This window comes from Anser cygnoides, chromosome 4 (genome assembly GCF_040182565.1).
Source record: "Anser cygnoides isolate HZ-2024a breed goose chromosome 4, Taihu_goose_T2T_genome, whole genome shotgun sequence".
Classification (NCBI taxonomy): Eukaryota; Metazoa; Chordata; class Aves; order Anseriformes; family Anatidae; genus Anser; species Anser cygnoides.
In genome coordinates this window covers 27,493,003-27,510,931 of record NC_089876.1, presented here as the reverse complement: position 1 = coordinate 27,510,931, position 17,929 = coordinate 27,493,003, and the positions used below count along the sequence as shown (strand labels likewise).

The window sequence follows — 17,929 nt, the reverse complement described above, 5'->3', positions numbered from 1 at the left end:
AAGCAGCATTTCTGCAGAGTCTCAGGGACTCTGAAAGCCCCTCAGTGAACAGATAACACTATCAGGGATCTGTAATATTGAAATGGATAACAGCAAAGCGTAAGGACAATGGTCTCTATCTGTGTGCGTGCTTCTCTTTTCTGTCTCAGGGCAGGTTCTTCACTCACACGGTGAGAAGAACTGAGGAGCACTCCCTCCAAAGGAAAAGATGCCTGGGCAAAGTGCCCACGTCACACAAATAATTCAGCATGCAGCTGGCAAGTGGTTCCTGAGAAAAAGGCCATCAAGGAGCCCTGCTTTGATGCCCTTTTAGCTCTCTAGCATGGACAACTCTGTATTTTTTACAGCTGTAATTTGCTGTGTTGCTGCTTCTGTATCTTTGTTAGATTCTGACTTTGAAACCTTTATTTCAGTTGTCACCTGAAATAACAAAAGATCCCTCAGAGGGAAGAATACATGAAGATGGACAGGTGCACAGCGGGAAGTTAACATTTATAGCAAATATTTAACTTCTATATGGAAAACTAGATGGCTTTTCAAGCAGCTTTGTTTAGTCTCCTGAGGAAGATTGTTGCCTGCCAGACTTTTCATAGGAGGTGTTCAACAGGCCCACACATGTTCTTGTTAGGCAGTGTTTATCTAAAGTTTGGCAAAATAGAAAGAATCATTTGTCATTACAATAGCTAGTATGCACAAATATTGCATACACAGTGGAATAAGTGTATGTCCTTTTCAGAATTAGTTTCAAAATTCTACTGAAAGAACCTACATTGTAACTTTAATTATTTATGAAAGATGTCTCTGAGTGTATCTGGCCTTGTCAGTGGTGTGAAAACATATTTAGTGCATTGGGTTAGACTTAGGTTAGCTGGAAATACAGAAATACAGTCAGGGCTTTTGAACACATCTTCAATAACTGTGTTTTAGAATCTGTGAACAGCACTAAACATTTCAACAACACCTGTGGGCAAAATATATTTTAAAAGCCTTTACAAATCTTTTTAAAGGCAGATGACCTGCTCTATTTACTACTGATGCTACCCTGTGTGAAAAAGGACCTGCCTTCGATATGCTGGTCTTCTTACTAAGTTATAAGCCTGTCCGAAGGGCAGGTAAAATCCCATTTGAGTTCTGCTATTGAAATACATTTATCTTGGTTATCATCAAATAGAAAGTATATCTCTTTGGCATTAATTAACAGTTTTTTTTTTTTTTTTATCTGCACAGGAAAGAAGATGTTAGCAGTTTGACCACAACCATGTTTAAACATGCTTTTATGCTCCAGATCTGGAAGAAGAGCAAGTCTAGGATACTGCACAAACAGATTTCTAATGAGACTAGAATTCATGGCATGCCATGTGGCTAGAAAATGTATGAATAAATACATGGTTCAATCCTTATAATTTGTATAATTAATTTAGGCTGATGACCCTTTTCACAGGTTGTCATCACAGTTGAGCATTGTAATAAATCTTTCATATCACTGCAGACACCCCAAGTAACATCTGACTGTTCACCCTCGGTCCATCATCACGGTATCCGAGTACCTTCCACAGATTTAAGGTCTTCTGCTCCTTGATTTTTTTGCATATCTGCATGTACTGTTCATTAACAAATGTAAATTCATTTTTGTCGTGGAGATAGTTACCAGTATTTCATGTTTATCCATCACTTGGAAATAATTGCTCTTCAGAAACCCGCTGAGCTCAGCGTACTTAAAATGCTGTGATGAGACTGAGGTGACTCAGAACACTGGGAAAGGATTTTGTGTTGTCAAGAAGATCCGTGATTTATATTCGTTTACAGATGACACCAGTTTCATGCACTTGATTATCATCAAGAGAAGCCTTTTATGACTCCACCCATATGAAGCAATCGTCTGTTAAACCATTCCAAAAAGTTTCTAAAATTTACTGAGAACTCTCCTGACACGCCTTTATTAACAAGCCAGCTCTGTAAGGAAAAATATTTCATTGCGCTCAGGAGATTCTGAAAACAGTTTTCCCTAGGCACTTTTTTGTTAGCATGAAGAAGAGGCAAGTCTTCTTCAGAATGCAAAATAATTGAAAAGTGAACAATTTTCAGACAAGTGGGAAGTTTGAAATGCTGCATTTACACACATACTGAAAAAAGCTGGTATGCTTTAAATATCTTCTTGTTGACATTTTCATGAAAATTTGTGACTGAGAGGGGACAGAGGGAATACAGATAGAGCATAGCGTAGACCTAACCTGGCAATTAAATTACATTTATTCTTAACTGATACATTTCTGATTTGTGTTTAATGAGACTGAAGGCAATGTGCTAATACTGACAAAAATAGTTAAGGTTTACGGCCAAGAAAGAAGTACGACCAGTTTTAAATGTAGTTGCAATAGTGGGAATCATAGAATCATTAAGGTTGGAAAAGACCTCCAAGACCGTCTGGTCAAACCATCCCCCTACCACCAATGTCACCCACCAAACCATGTCCCCAAGCACCACGTCCAACCTCTCCTTGAACACCCCCGGGGACGGTGACTCCACCACCTCCCTGGGCAACCCATCCCAGTGCCTGACTGCTCTTTCTGAGAAGAAATGTCTCCTCATTTCCAACCTAAACCTCCCCTGGTGCAACTTGAGGCCATCCCCTCTAGTCCTATCACTAGTTATCTGTGAGAAGAGGCCGACCCCCAGCTCCCCACAGCTTCCTTTCAGGGAGTTATATGCAAACCGAATTAGCAGTAAAGCCGGGGATAATACTCCTGTACTTGAGCCTGGAGAGAAAACGACAATACGTTACTTGACAAGTGGCCTTCGGCTGCATTATTAAAACCCACAAGATAAATAAACTTCCACCTTTGCCCTTTTTTTCCCTCCTGTTTGGAGGCACCGCGGGGCCGTTTGGCACCATACGGCAGGCGGCCGTCGCCACCTAGCGTCAGCCCGCTGGGCCCGAGTCGCACCCGCGGAGTTTGGGGGGCAGCTGTGGGGTTTGGGGGATGGCTGCGGGGTTTGGGGGATGGCTGTGGGGTTTGGGGGATGTCTGTGGGGTTTGGGGGGCGGCTGCGGGGTTTGGGGGATGGCTGCGGGGTTTGGGGGATGTCTGTGGGGTTTGGGGGGCGGCTGCGGGGTTTGGGGGATGTCTGTGGGGTTTGGGGGATGGCTGCGGGGTTTGGGGGATGTCTGTGGGGTTTGGGGGATGGCTGCGGGGTTTGGGGGATGTCTGTGGGGTTTGGGGGATGTCTGTGGGGTTTGGGGGATGGCTGCGGGGTTTGGGGGATGGCTGTGGGGTTTGGGGGATGTCTGTGGGGTTTGGGGGGCGGCTGCGGGGTTTGGGGGATGGCTGTGGAGCACTGGGTGCCATGGACCTGTCGGCTCTGGCCTCTGTGTTGGCTTTGGAGGCACTTGGAAAGGAACCTCTGCTCATTCCTTGTGTTTGGAGAATGTCCTAAAAAAATACCAAAAAGCAAACCAAACCGAAAAAAAAAAGAGTAAATCTGCCAGTGTAACTTCTCCCAGCCCTTACTGATCTTCCCTTTGACATCAGAATTGTTCATCACAGTGCCGTGGTTCTTTTCTTCTCTATTCTTAGGCATTGATATTTTTTCTATGATGTCAAATGAAGGCTGATTTTACCCCTGTGGTAAAACTATATATATATGTAATGCATAGGATCGAGCAAAACATTCCTGCTCACGTTGCTGGTTGTTCTAATGCCGTTCCCTCTGTGGCCTCCCACTACCCTCCCAAACTGGCTAGCCCCTAGGAGGAGCCGAGCAAGCCCCTGCAGCTGCTTTCAGCTGGTGTAAGCAAAAGGAAAAGCCCTGCAGGGAACCAGAGAAACTTCAAATCCACTTGTATCCCTGAGCATGTGTCTCAGTGTCTAATTAAGCGCCTACCTTCTTGCAGAAGCCCACAAGAGCCACCATTAGATTTCCCATTCTAGGGAGATTATCTGGCTTGTGAATGAGAGGCGAACTGGGAAGACATTGCTCAAAACCTGCAGAGACAGTGAAGAGTTATTTGCTTCCCTCCCAGTCTTGCCACAATGTTAAGCAAGCAGACTGGATAGCTGGGATCTTTTATTTTCAGTAATGACGTATTGGCTGCAACAGCAAGGTGATCCTCCAAATTACACAGTACAAATAATCTTCTCTTCCCGTGTCTCCACTTCACAGGCACTTTAAAAACTATTAGACATAAAAATAAAAAATAAAAATAATAAAAAAAATCTGTTTCTTTATCCATCTGCCTGCTTTGTATTTGCTCTGTTTCTTTAATTATTCCACTTAGACTTTAAAATCTCTGGTCAGGGCAATCATTGACTTTTGTTTCCTAAGGTCTTGATTTGTTCCTAGTACACCTAGTAGTACTGTTCAGTGAGAAGCCAAGCTCTGCTGAATATAATAAGTAGCTGGAATGTTAATTTGAACCTATTGGTGCTACTCAGCTGAAGTACAAGCATATATTTTGCCAAAATCGTTCAGTCAGGTAACTGTAGAAGGCAGCTGCAGTTCCTCAAGTCAGTGCTGCAGAAATTATCTTAAATATGCATTCCAAAGGGAAAAACTGTAGGGAATAACTATATTCACAACAAACTGAGAAACCATTAATTTAATGTGCAAAGAGAGAGCTTACGAGCATTTAAAAATAAAATAAAATAAAGTCTTCACAGGCAGAAGCTTATGGGAAAGGTGAAAATAGCAAAAGTCAAGCATAGTTAGAGGCTGCAAAGGAAATTTAAGCAAATAATAAAAGGTACCCTGGCCATATAAATTAAAAAAAAAAAAAAAAGAAAGAAAAAAGAAAAAAAGAAGTGAATGTCTTATATACTGTAGACATGGTTGTGATTAAAGACAATCTAGGCACTGCTCCAAACTAAGTATTTGCCTCAGCTTCAGGAATGGTAACGACATAGTACACAGAGGCAAACCCAAGACAATTAATGAGAATGGGCGTGGAAACAGATTGTCATATGTGAGGTGAAAGCAAAGAGCAAAGAGCTCAGTTCTCGAGGAGGCCCATGACTGAGATAAAATAAAACATAGTATGAGTTTTAGTGCATTTACTAAAACAGATGGAAATACTATAGGATTAAAAATTACAAAATGAAGTAATTTTTTTAAGAAAAAACTAATCTACAAAAGTGTATTACTGTTAGATTTGACATTTCATGAATGAAATAAAGACATGAAAGCATACAGAAGTGGAAGAAATAGTTATCAAAGATTGTGTCAACATGGTATTTTCTTTGCTAGATTATGTGATTTTTCAGAAAAGGGAACTGCAATAAAGGAAATCTGTATGGATTTCAGTGAAGTGACTGACATGGTGGCATGTGGGAAGTCAGTGTGATGATACAGGAAAAACAGAGGGAAGAAACTAGCTGAAGAACAACAACAGCAATTGTACTTACAGGAGAATTCAGAAAGATGACTTGCGTGACTCTGGAGTGGATTAGAGACTGACTGCATTTTTTTTTGTTAACGATTGTGTCAAAAAGGATAGAAGCTATTAATGAAATACGCTGGTTACACAGAGAAGGTGTCTTTAATGCACAGGAGGACTGAACATCCATAAACCAAGGGCTCAGTTAACAAAAGTCTAAAGTAGACTAAAGTAGACTAAAAAGTCTAAGGTGGACTAAAGTAGACTAAAAAGTCTAAAGTAGAGACCAGCAGGATTTTCTTCAGTAAATGCAGGTCCTTCAGCTGCTGACAAATGATGAAGAGCTGGCTGTTTTAGTCAATTGTCCATTACAGGATATCTATAGACCACTACTCCAACATCATCATGAAAAGTGAGAACACATCTGAAGATCTACTGGTGCTGTGTTTCAAGTAGGTTAAAGGGTAATATTATGCAGCTGTATAAGCTGAGACCTTTTTTGGAGTACCCAGAACAACGCTGTCACAGTGAATAAAGATTAGTACATACTGGGAGAAGCTCAGAAAAGTGTACCTTAAAATGATCAAGAAAACACCGAGACTGTAAGTATAAGCTGAGAGAGTCCTGTTCAACTGAGCTAGATGTGGTTTCTGAGAATATATGATTGCTCTCTACAAATGAGGGCAAACACCTGGGAGGAAGAACTGTGCAAGTCAAAGGATACTTCCTCAGGAGCAAATGAGTTTAACTAGCTACCACTACATCTAAACTGATAACAGACTCATCACTGCCGGATAATCTAGACTTGTTCATTACTGAAGGTAGTGGAGGCAAAAAGCTGCCTTCCATCCAGAGTTTGCCACCCTTGTTAGTGGCTTGTTCCTGTGGGGTGGCTCTGATAGCAGGAGTGGTGTTCATAGGTCTGGGAAGGATTTCAGATTTGAATCATCTTTCCAGCTTTGTCCATATTCAAGTTGCAATTCTACAGAGACTGAACATTTGCAGTACAAACAATACATGATCAGCACCTTGCAGTATCATATTTTGTACATGTGCAATGTGACTGATATTATCATTTGCAGCTTGAAACAATCTTTTATATGTGCCAGTGAGCTGCAGACTTTTAAATGCCTTTATTGCTTGGTGGAAAGGCTGAATCACTCATTGTGAGGGATTTGTAGAGGCTGCAAAATGAAAAGAATAGATGGGACAGATTCAGCCCAGGTGTGGGCTATGACTGTAGTCGGTGGTGCTCCAGAGCTAAATATGAACCAAGGATAGGCCTCCTCCAGGAGGAGGAAAAGCTGCCTGGGGCTGAGGCAGCAGTGGTAGCTCTCTGCCTTCCCTCCACCAACACCAAGCCCCTCCGTTAGGGCACAGTAGGATGCTAGGATCTGATGTGATAAGGCACATTTTGCACTTCCTTTATTAACAGGTCTGAGCCTGTTCCAGTGCTGTACGTTTTTTTCAATACAGAAAGCTCTACAGAGGAGTTGAACTATATTCAGACCTCAAAAGATGTGCCGAAACGACTAAAGTCAACCTTCGGTGGAAAGTTCAGAGTAGAGAGAAAATCAAAGGCCTCTTATTTTTAACCAAGAATGTAGCAGTTTGTGTCGATTTCCCAGCTCAAACAATGCTGCAGCCCGGCGAGAGTGAGATATTTTCTATGGGCTCAGTTCCTACTATTGTTTACAAGCCAAATGTGAGGCTAGATAGTCATGGGTCAGCCCATGCGTAGTCGTGGTGCAGGCATCCATCACCAGTGACATGCCTGTGTGTTAGAACAAAGAAACACGTGAAGGCAAGGGACCTACAGTCTTCTTCCTTTCTCATAAGAATTTTGGCAAGAAATGATTGAGAAAAATGTTTTTTTTTTTTCCAGAGAGTTTGATTACGCTTTACAAAATGCTTTTAATGCTCATCACAATTGATTTTCCTAAGAGTTAAGCATCTAAGCAGTGGTAGACAAACAGTTCTCCAAAAATACAGAGTTTACGACAGAATCCAATAAAGCACACGACATACTAACTTGGGAAAAGAATAGGATCATTGTCTATTGTTCAGTTGTCGTATTTCTGCAGTTAGAAGTGATGGGACAAATTGTATTGTTTCAATGTGGCTTTCAATAGGTGTGTAACAAATTGTGTATGCGCGTACGTATGTTTGTGTGTGTGAATCTCTCCATCTGTACATGCATATACAAGTACACACACATCTCTTAAGCACCATGGTAATCAACCATGCTGGATCTGAAAAAAAAAAAAGTTAGAAAGCTGGAGTTCACATACAGAACAAGATCAGACTTAGACATGAATTAGAGGAGGTTGCAAAATAGCAGGCTTTAATTGTGCAGTGGAAAACCAATTATACCCTCGTTTTATCATCCAAATCTCCCTAGCTACCCCTGTACCTCAATTTTAAGAGATTTTTGGAACAATTAAGTAGCAGATGTAGTTGGTAAATATTACTTTAAAAGTGAACATCAGTTAATAAAACACTTCAACTTGAAGTTACTAATTGCTTAGTAATGAAGCTGAAGCCATTTGTTTAAAGTCTTTTGAAAATATGTACCATTAATTGCTGTCAATGAAGATTGGAAAAAAATATTTTTAGGATGATTCCAGGATGCCATCAAGGTCACTGTAGCATAAATTGAGATAAGTAATTATTACACTGGATTTACTCTGAATTGTCATTACTGGGGTGCCACAAACTGGCCTGACGAGGGCATAAATCAAGGTCAGGTGGCAAAATGCTTGGAGTGAAGACTGCTGTCATACTACTGCTGGCATTCTTGTAAGTGGATTTACACAGTCAACCAGATCTGTGATATATTTTCTTCTCTGGTTTGATATTGTGTCAGGGAAACCCAAATACACTAAAGCTCTATAAACAAAGCATAGTCTGACCTATGTGTAAATTCAGAACAATTTCCCTGGGAATGTATCTAAATAATGTAGCCACCATCAGAATCTAATCCTGGGGGTTAGGATTTTGGCTTGATAGCCTTTTAATCAAAGTGGTTCAGCTACTTCTTCCAATTAAAACAGTGTAACATTGCTGTATATCACAATGGTAAAACCTCTTGTAAATGGAGAAATGTTCTTGTCTCCCAGAGAAGAAAAGTTATATTAATTTTAGCATTTTTGCTCTGTGTTCTAAGCCTATGCAGAGTCTCACATGAAACTTTACGTACAAACTAAAATTACACATTGACCACCTACTTTACAGTAGTATAGCTAAACAGACCACATCCTGAAACAAAATCTCAATATTTTTGCTATAAATTTGGTGTAATTCCACTGAAGTCAGCCATGAAATTCCAGTTTTGCTGAGCTCCGCATCTGTTCAGTGTAACACCTACATCTGGTGCTTAAATTCTTGCCCTGCCACCTGTATCTGAAGTCTAAACCTGCTTTTGAATCCTTGAAGAGAGCCGTCGGCAAGCCGTTTCCTTAGCAGCCACACATGTGGCTTCCAAACCACACACGGTGCTGTCAAAATGTTTCAGACTGCCCCGCAGTGTCACTTAGCCACAGCTGCTGGTAGCTGCATGCTGCAGACTGGTCCAAGACATGTGTAGAGATGTGCTGGTGCAGGGTGGTGGTTTTCAGGTGGTTTTGATTTCAGGATCCTCATGGTTTCTTCAGACTGGCCTAAGAGAGGTGGCCCTTCTCGGTTAGCTCCTGTGGTCCCCTGAGAAGTACTTGCTCAAGTATCTAGAGGCCCAGGGATCACAAGTTGAAAACCACCAGAGTGGAGCAATCTGACACCCTCATCCACATCCTTACCTTTTTAGGTAGTTATTCTTTGTTTCAGTACCAGCAAAAAACTTTCATATGCTCTCCAGTGCTGTCGTGCTGACCCGGTGTCAGGGTGAATTGTGCAAATAAATAAGACGCTTTAAGTTTTTCACCATTTTATATACACCACTTTGCTTCCTGTTATTTTATTACATTAGCACATCAAGACATCCCTCAATCAGGCTGTGCTGCACTGAAGTTAGGGACTTGTTTTTAATAATTGACTACCTGGGTTATGACAAGTAACACTGCAGTGCTACACAGCCACAGAGAGGAATGGGAAAGAGAGTGTGAGGGTTATACGATCAAAGAAATTGTTGTGGTCAAGCAGATCTACCACAAATTAAAGAAGTTTAGCAAAGCCTTCTGCAAATTTATGGATCCGGCTTAACACTCAAATGCATCGATACAGTAGGTTTAGAGAGAGGTGTATGCATGTGTTTTTGAATGCTAACTCAGCCTGATGTATATTTCTTTTACTATTTGATCCTTAAATCAATAATTGTATTAATGTTCCTTACAGAGTCTTGTCAATTTTTCTTCTAGTATATGATTATCACCTAAGTGTTTGATCATATATTTCCTCATTTTCTTTTTCTACATGGGATTAGCCTTCATCACTTTATCACTCCTGGCTAAGCTGTGGATATAAACATCACAGAATCTCAGGTGGCATAACTCAGCATGCCAAAGGAAAATCTGACATCAACTGGTTAATGCTGATAGGATAAAAAGCCCTCATGGTAACAAAGATCTGGAATCTGCAGGAAGGTTAATCCCAGCTGGTCTGATGAGAGGTGCTGTCATGGTAGGCCATGGCCACCCTTGCATCTGGCAGTGCCAGCTGGGACCTCCCACTCAGAGAAGCTGGCGGCCTAGTCCAGAAAGAAAAGTTTTTAGAGGGACCTTCTCGGAGAAGACAGCGATCAAGGGCAGCAGCAAGGAATGTCAGGAAGAGAAAAGACAAGTGGTGCATATGGATAATTGCTGCCTTTCTTTTAATTATTTCTTTTTGTCTTTTTTGGACTGTATCCTTTGCTACAGAATGTGAAAATGGACAATTAACTAGCAAATGAGTAAATATCCCATAGACTGGGCTCACATTTTCATTTATTGTCCTATGGATGTCCATTTAGTCCTATAGGAATGTTCCTTGTTTCTCAGAGCCCTTAACATTTGCCCCAGAACATGAACTGTGTTTACATCATCTTTTCCTCTGAATTATCTGTCATGGGCTATGAAACAGAGAGACCCTAATCTACAAAGATTCAGAGGGACTCCAGAGGACAGAAACAGTAGTGGGAGAGGAGACTGTTCTTCCATGGCCTGGGGCAGACCTGTGTTGAACCTGATCTGGCCACTGCAAAGAACGATGATACCCCGTGTGCCTACCCCAGTAAAAAGGGATGGTCAGGCTTATTAGTATTTTCTCTTCTTCAGACTTTTTTTTTCAGTTTTTCAGCGGAGCATGTTGTCCCCAGAAAGCAGTTACGTGAAACTTGTCTTTTAGGGCTTCCTCCAGCCAGCAATCTTTCTATAAAAGTTCTTGCTTGAATTTTACAGTGCAGAAGAGCCTTGAGAAAGTAGTTAGTTCTGTATTTTAAATGTGTGGTCTGTTCTCAGAAGAAAGCTCACAGGGCTGTCACGCAGAGGAATCCAGTATATCCACCATCATTGCTGTCGACTCCATGATGTGCTGGAGAACCTGGGTTTTGAGTCTGTAAAGGAAGGATACCCAGATCTGAGCCTGAAAGCAACTCTTCTCTCTACTACCTGTTAGTAATGAATCCAGAAGATATATATATATGTATATATTTTTCCCCAGATCATCCTAACGCATCTTAATAAAAGAGGGCAGAGAATGTCTTTGTGGTCTAGCCACTGTGGCCAGAATACTGCCTGTTGTTATAGCAGTAGAGGAAATACGCTGTTTGCAAAGAAGAAGCAGAGCCATAGGGATTATTTAGGCGTTTCAAGTAAAGCAGGTAAAAACAACACTCAGCAGCAGTAAGTAGTTTGGTTGTCCTTAGAGCTAGGCAGGAGATTTCCTAAACACATAGCCATTATGCAGATGTCCGGCATATTTGGTGCTGGTGTGCCCAGATCATGACTGCTGGAGTCCTCAGACTATGATGGGATTGCACAATTATAGTTATAACCTAGCCCTATACTGGGGTAATCTGTCCCTTCAAAGACATGCAGGGGCTCTTAAATGTCTCAGCTGAGTAGGGACCTCAGTGGATGATCCAACTGTCTCTATCTCAATCCCTGCTTCTCATGAACTTTGACTTATTACAGCAATAAAATCTTCAGGGGAACAAAGAAGATTGACTGCCCTTTATGGGAGATTGAGAAGTAGGTCCTGGGCTGTGCGAGGTGCAGATCAGTTGATGGTGGGGAAAGTGCTAGTATGATCTTGGTGAGCTACTATGATGACTTGTAGGACAGGCAATAAATGTTGCAATAACTTACAGGACTGTTGTAAAAAAATACATTCATTTGTATCTGTCAAGCATATGATCCACCCAGCCCAGCATCCTGCCTCCAGTGCTGACCACAGACGGATGACCAGGGAAAAGCAAGAACAGGGCAAGCCGATATGGTACCACATACAAGTATTCCTCAAGGTTCAGTCTCAGAATGTTTCCTGGATCTGAGGTATTGCATCTGTCTAGGGATTCTCAATAGATTTCTCTTCCAAGTGCCTGCCCAGTCTCTCTTGAAACCCATTCGATTTACTCTGTCCATATCATCCTTTGTGAAGCAAAGAGCTCCACACATCTTCTGATTGCTGCCTGATGAACCGTCTCCTTTTGTTTGGTTTCAGTCCAGCTCTGGCTTCACTGGAGAACTTCTAGCTCTCGAATCAGAAGAGACAGTAAACAGCAGATTCCTATTCACCTTCTCCATCCCATTCAAGGTTTTGCAGACCCTTACCATACCCAATTTGTACCATCTCTCTTGAAGGCTGGAGGTAGTCCATTCCACTCATTTGTAGTGATGGATGCCACAGAAAATCCCATGAATATATCAAATGTTTCCTCAGAGTAAGCTTCAGAAAATACACCAAAAAATGAAAGCATAGGGCTGTCTGTGAGACAGATACTGGAAAAGACTGAAGAATTGGTTGTTTTGTAAACTTTATTCATCCTGAATAAGGAAGCAGAGGAGTCGAGAAAGAAGCAGAGAAGTGGAGTAAACATTGTGATTGTGTAATGAAATATTGCATCATGATGCTTGAAGGCTACTGAAGTAAAATTACAGAGGTCTTCATTTCATTTTTGACTTTGAAACTCTAGCACAAATGGTTATTCAGGGAGAAAGGGAAAAAGAATTTGGGAGCTCACTGTCTATTTTCCTCTTCTTTCAGAATCTGATGATCTGGTCGAACCTGGCTGACCTCAAACCTGGCTTGCTCCCTGGCTAGGGTGGTGGGACAGGCCCCGGCTGTGAGGTCCTGTCCTGCTGTCCCCCTGGGCATCCCCCATGGCTCCCAGGGAGATGAACAGGGCTCCCTGGCCCCCATGGAGCCCTGACATGTGTCCTATTAGCAAGGGCTGGGACAAAGCACAGGCTCTGTCTCACGGTGTAGCAGAAACCCTTGGTTTATTGTTCCCTTGATACACATTGTGCCTGGATTGAACCATACTTGATATTTTTTCCCCTAACTTGGCTAGGTAGAAGAACAAAATATTTTTCTCTGTTTCACAGAGAGGATCGAATAGAAACAAAACGACGTAAAAGGCTGGAAGGGAAATAGCATTGGTAAAGTGCACAATTAGATCGCAGAGTATGTTGCCATGGGCATCAGCAAGTAGCAAGATTAAAAAGGAAGTTTGATACATGGATAACAAGAATATCCAGAGTTTTAATAGCCAAAACTAAACTGAAAATATTTTGCAAGGAAGTTAAAACTAAAGTTTCAGAGCTAGAGAGAACTCATGAGAGACTTTACCTAGAGCTACAACTCCTTATCCTAGGACCTAACTACATCTTGGTTTTAGGTGTCCAGTGCTAGTCACTATTATAGACTCTTGGTCTGAGCCAGTGTGGAAATTCTTGGGGAACTTTGTTACTGGTTTCCCAGCAGAAAGTTGTAGAAGATATTACTACAGTGGGTTGCAGTAAAGAACTCTATAGGTAGGCTTAACATGGAAGGCATGTTAACAATAAATTAATCTTCCCTAGCTTCAAAAGTTTACAGTGAAAATGCACTAAATATCTAGTCATGCCTTTAGTGATCAACTGAGAGAGGGAGAAACCTGCCCATGGGCAATTCACCTCATCCCAGAATAAACAAGTCAGATGATCTGGGCTCTAAAAGTCCTGAATTGTTTCATTAGGAGGAGTCTAGATGATAATTTCATGTGAAGACATAAATGTGTGAAGGTAGGTAAGATTAATAAAGATTTAAATTCCTTTCAACATACCTGAGTTAGCTGCAAGCTAGTTAACTTCAGCATTACTAGCTGTGAAAGTTATCTTCTCTGTTAAAGTCTATTCACATATTTATTCTCCCCTTCCCTTCCCAGCTGAATTCCCTTCTTGAATATATTTTTAGTGGCCATTTTGAAGGAAGACATCTTTAGCTGGTGTAAACTTGTTGTGTTTCCGAGTCCTGCTCCCCAGCCCCCAGTTAAAATCTTCCCCATACATGCTCAAACTGTCTGCCAGCAAACCATAGCCCACCTTGCAAACTGGTTGTCCAGAGTGCCCATGGCTATCCTGCCTTCTGGTTTCTCTTCTCCTAACCAAGGCTTATTCAGACATGTTCCCTGTGGTTTTCAGCTATTTTGCTGATCTCTCCATCGACCTTTAAGACATCCTTATATGCCAGGCCACAAATTCATGTGACAACAATATTGACTGCAAGAAAAAATATTTTATGATATGTCTGTATTTCCCGCTGCTCTTTAGAGTTACTTTCAGTGATGTAATGGAAATATCACCTCCAAAATCTCTCAAAAAGGAGAAGAAGCTTTGGAGAAAGAGCAGGCAGAAAAAACCAGCACACTTGCTGATATGGAAATCAGACAGTGAACGACGACTGTAATTTTTCTCTTGTCCTGAAATTTCATAAGCCTCCATCCTTTCTGAAGGGGAGACTTTCTCCTAGAGAGGGGCGATTTGCCAGACTAACCCTTCACCACTGTTCCTCCTTTGCAGTAGAGCAAAAATCAACCACTCTGGATGCCAAGTGCCCTTAATCCAAAACACAGCAAGATCACTATGCCATTTAATTTCACTGAGTCCCCAGAGGCTTACTAAAGAAAAGGCTCAGACAGCACGTGCTCCGATCCCTGCAGCCCAGAGATGGGATGGATGCTACACCATCCCAGCCCAAAGGATTCCTGAACTTCTAAGAGGCAAAAGAGAAAAAGATGGAAACAGCAAGCAACACTGAGCTCTTCTGGGAGTAGAACCAAAGCTAAAACCCTGAAATATCCCCTCCTTTTCTCATTCCCCCACTACTGCACTGTTTGCATAGCATTTCAGCATGTGAAATTTTAGGGAAATGAAATCATTTCTGGTTACAACTTGCTGCTTTTTCTGCATTTTTTTTTTTTTAAATCCTAAAGCCGAAACATTCCCCTGGGTGGAAAGCTCAGCCCCCTCCCATCTGTAAAATTTATATAGACGTGTAAAAGAAGCTTGTTATTTGAAAAGTATCTTTATGCTTTAAATATTATATAGAATCATAGAATCATAGAATATCCTGAGTTGGAAGGGACCCATACGGATCATCAAGTCCAACTCCTGGTACTGCACAGGTCTGCCCAAAAGTTTAGACCATGTGACTAAGTGCACAGTCCAATCTCTTCTTAAATTCAGACAGGCGTGGTGCAGTGACTACTTCCCTGGGGAGCCTGTTCCAGTGTGCGACCACCCTTTCAGTGAAGAACCTCTTCCTGATGTCCAGCCTAAACTTCCCCTGCCTCAGCTTAACACCATTCCCACGGGTCCTGTCACTGGTGATAACAGAGATAACGGAGAATAGGTCACCTGCCTATCAGGACACATTAGTGGCCCTGGCTATGGACGCTTTTAGATATTTATGAAGTATGGAAGGAAAACAAAACACTTCTGGCAAGATGCAAAGGCCTCCCCACTGTAATTCTGCAAGCCCTGGCACTGCGCAAGGGTTGGCATATGTCTCAAAATGAAATCACACCAGTTGCTCTATTTAACTATAGCAAAGGCATACAGGCCACAAGAAACCAAAACTGTGCAGCAGAAATCCAAGTGTATGGTGCTGCCCTTCTCACCAAGCCATAAGAAGCCATACAGAATGGCGGACAATGCTTTTTCCCAAGCTCCATAGCCTTTCCTCAATGCATGTGCTCAGTGTGTACTCGACAGAGAGTTTCCTGAATGCTGCTCAGCACATCCTCATCTTTGCCACCCAGCCTTTACAGAGCTCTCTGCCTAACCTGTGTTCAGACAACAAGCAACCCTCTTCAGTCCTGCAGAAATGTGTGCCCATCCCCAGAAGCAGAGTCACCTTGTAGTTGCCTTGATCCCACCGCCCTCCTAAAGTCTTTGCCATTGTGGTAGAAGCTCCCACATGGCAGTAGGCACATGCTTTGGACCACAGAGGTGTGCTCTCCTGTCCCTTTGCTGCTGCTGGGATGGAGTCTCAGGGCTGATGTAAATCTGCTGTTGGTGTCGCATGATCATAACCGCTCTCTGCTAGATGATACTTCCTTCTGGAGCTCAAAAATGGCACCTTATGTGGTGAAGCTATTCCAAGTTCCTCCTTAAACAATTGTTTGGTCTTGCCCTTTCCTCCTGCCACAGCAGCAGGCAACGCCAGAAGCTGATTTTGCTGTTGCTTGAAAAATGAAGCAGAAGTTGCCCATTTTGCAAAACCGACGGCATCAGTGGCAGCGGGTAGGGAGGTCTGCATGGGCACCTGAGTGCATGCTACCACAATTGTGTGGGGATGGAGTGGAGGGAGGGTGGTGAGAGCGGGCTGGAGGGACTGGTCCCCGTGAGGTGGCCGCAGGTGTTTTATACCAGGGACGCCCCGCGCTAGGGATGGAGCCCCACAACTCCCTGGGCTCCGAGGCAGTGTGACGGGCATGGCCACAGCGCCAAACATGTAATTTAGAGGAAATCCCCCAAGTGAAAACAAAGGCTCTGTAAGTCATTTCCTCTGAACTGAACAGAAAGACATCTGTGTTGATCCAGCCATTACGCACTAGTCACAACAAAGCCCTCTGCTCCTGAGCAGCATAGGCCCTGCTCGCTTTCCTCTGGGCTGCCACTGGAAAACAACAGAGATGCATTCTGACTGAACTTTAACACTTTTTTTTTTCTTTTGTTAGTGGGACTTAGCAGGCTGACAGCTTCCACAGGCAAGGGCTGGGGCAAGAGAAGGCGAGGCACAGCACCCGGGTGCCACCTCCTCACACACCCCGGGGGCTGCGCTTCGGCGGGGGCTGCGCTTCGGCGGGGACCCCCGCTGGCCTCGAGAAGCCGCCTGGCCTCCAGACGAGACCCCTTGAGCCGCTGGACTCCCGGCACCTGCACCGGGACGAGGAGGGGGCGGCCGGGGCCTCCCCTCGGCTCCCTCGGCCGCCGCCTGGAGGAGGCGCCGGGGCGGCCGCCCGGGCCGGAGCGGGGCAGTGCGGTGCCGTGCCTGCCTCCTTCCGCCTCCCTCCGCGCCGCCGGCGCCGAGGCCCCTTCCGCGGTGGCGGAGCTCGGGAGACCCAGGTAAGGCAGGGCAGGGGCTGCCCCCGTCCCTCTCCCCCCAGCCGAGAGGCCGTGGTGGCTTTGGGGGGGCTCGGGGGGTGCCCCCGGAGCTGCCGCCGTGCAGGGGCTGCGGTTCCCGAGGGGAAGCTGCCAAGGGGAGGCTGTGGCACAAGCTGCGCTTTCCACCTTTGCTCTTAATGGGTGGCGTTCGTGGGGTACGAGGCAGCGCCGTCCGGGCTGCGGAATCCTTTCGGATTTCGCTGTTTCCTTGTTTCGTGACTTTTTTTTTTTTGTCGTTGTTTCCTTGCTGCGGGTTTTTCAACGCATCCGTGTAGCTGCTGTGCTTCGCTGAGAGGGCTTGGCTGAAGGCAGGGCTAGCTCGGCGTGTGAGTTCAGACATCCCAGCAGTTCGCCGTGCCCTCCGTCCCGCCGCCTGCTTCTCCCTCCCTGCGGTGGATGCGCTGTCTTGGGCTGCTGCTCGGGCACTGCTGGTGCGGTGGGTGACAGGATTTGTGTGCTTCTCCCCGGGCGTCCCGTCCGGGCTGGTGTAGGTCGGAGCTGGTAATGGCTGGAGCCGCCAGCTGAGCTTTTCGTGCAGCCGTGGCCACCAGCTCGCTGCTTGGACTGACGGATAGGTCTCGTGGTAACTAACGCTAATCTGCGATGCGCAGGCGAGTAAGCAAGAGTGTTTCTTAAAGATGTAAAAACTGACCGCAGCAGAAACGCGGATATAGACGTGTCTTGGGACCGCTTGCTTCTTGGCCATTCGTGTTCAGTCTGGACTAAAGGCTGCAGATGTGCCGTACCCTCGGTACGGTGTGACTCCAGGGTGAGGCGTTGCTGTTTAATTTCTCTCCGAACTCCCCACTGACTGAAAAATGAGTTGCTGCTTATGGCTGGTATGTAAGTATCGAGGCTATTTTGGGCCCTCTGAGGGCAGGGCTCGTGCAAAGAGACCCCCAGCTACCCTTTGGCGAGTACCCCAGGCGAGGGGGCACATGCTCCCCTTTCTCCTCAGCACGCCAGCTGAGGGCCGTGCCGCCTTCCCTCCCTGGGCT

The 17,929-nt window shown here is 44.2% G+C and overlaps 1 protein-coding gene across 2 annotated transcripts in view; it reads left to right on the top strand.

Annotated features, from left to right (window-relative positions):
* Positions 1–16,366: 16,366 nt before the first annotated feature.
* TEC (tec protein tyrosine kinase) overlaps positions 16,367–17,929 on the top strand; it is a 49,947-nt gene continuing 48,384 nt past the window's right edge. For both annotated transcript variants that reach the window (XM_013172708.3, XM_013172709.3), the window contains exon 1: positions 16,367–16,892. The gene's annotated coding sequence lies outside the window, so the exon portion shown is untranslated. The remainder of the gene's footprint in view (positions 16,893–17,929) is intronic.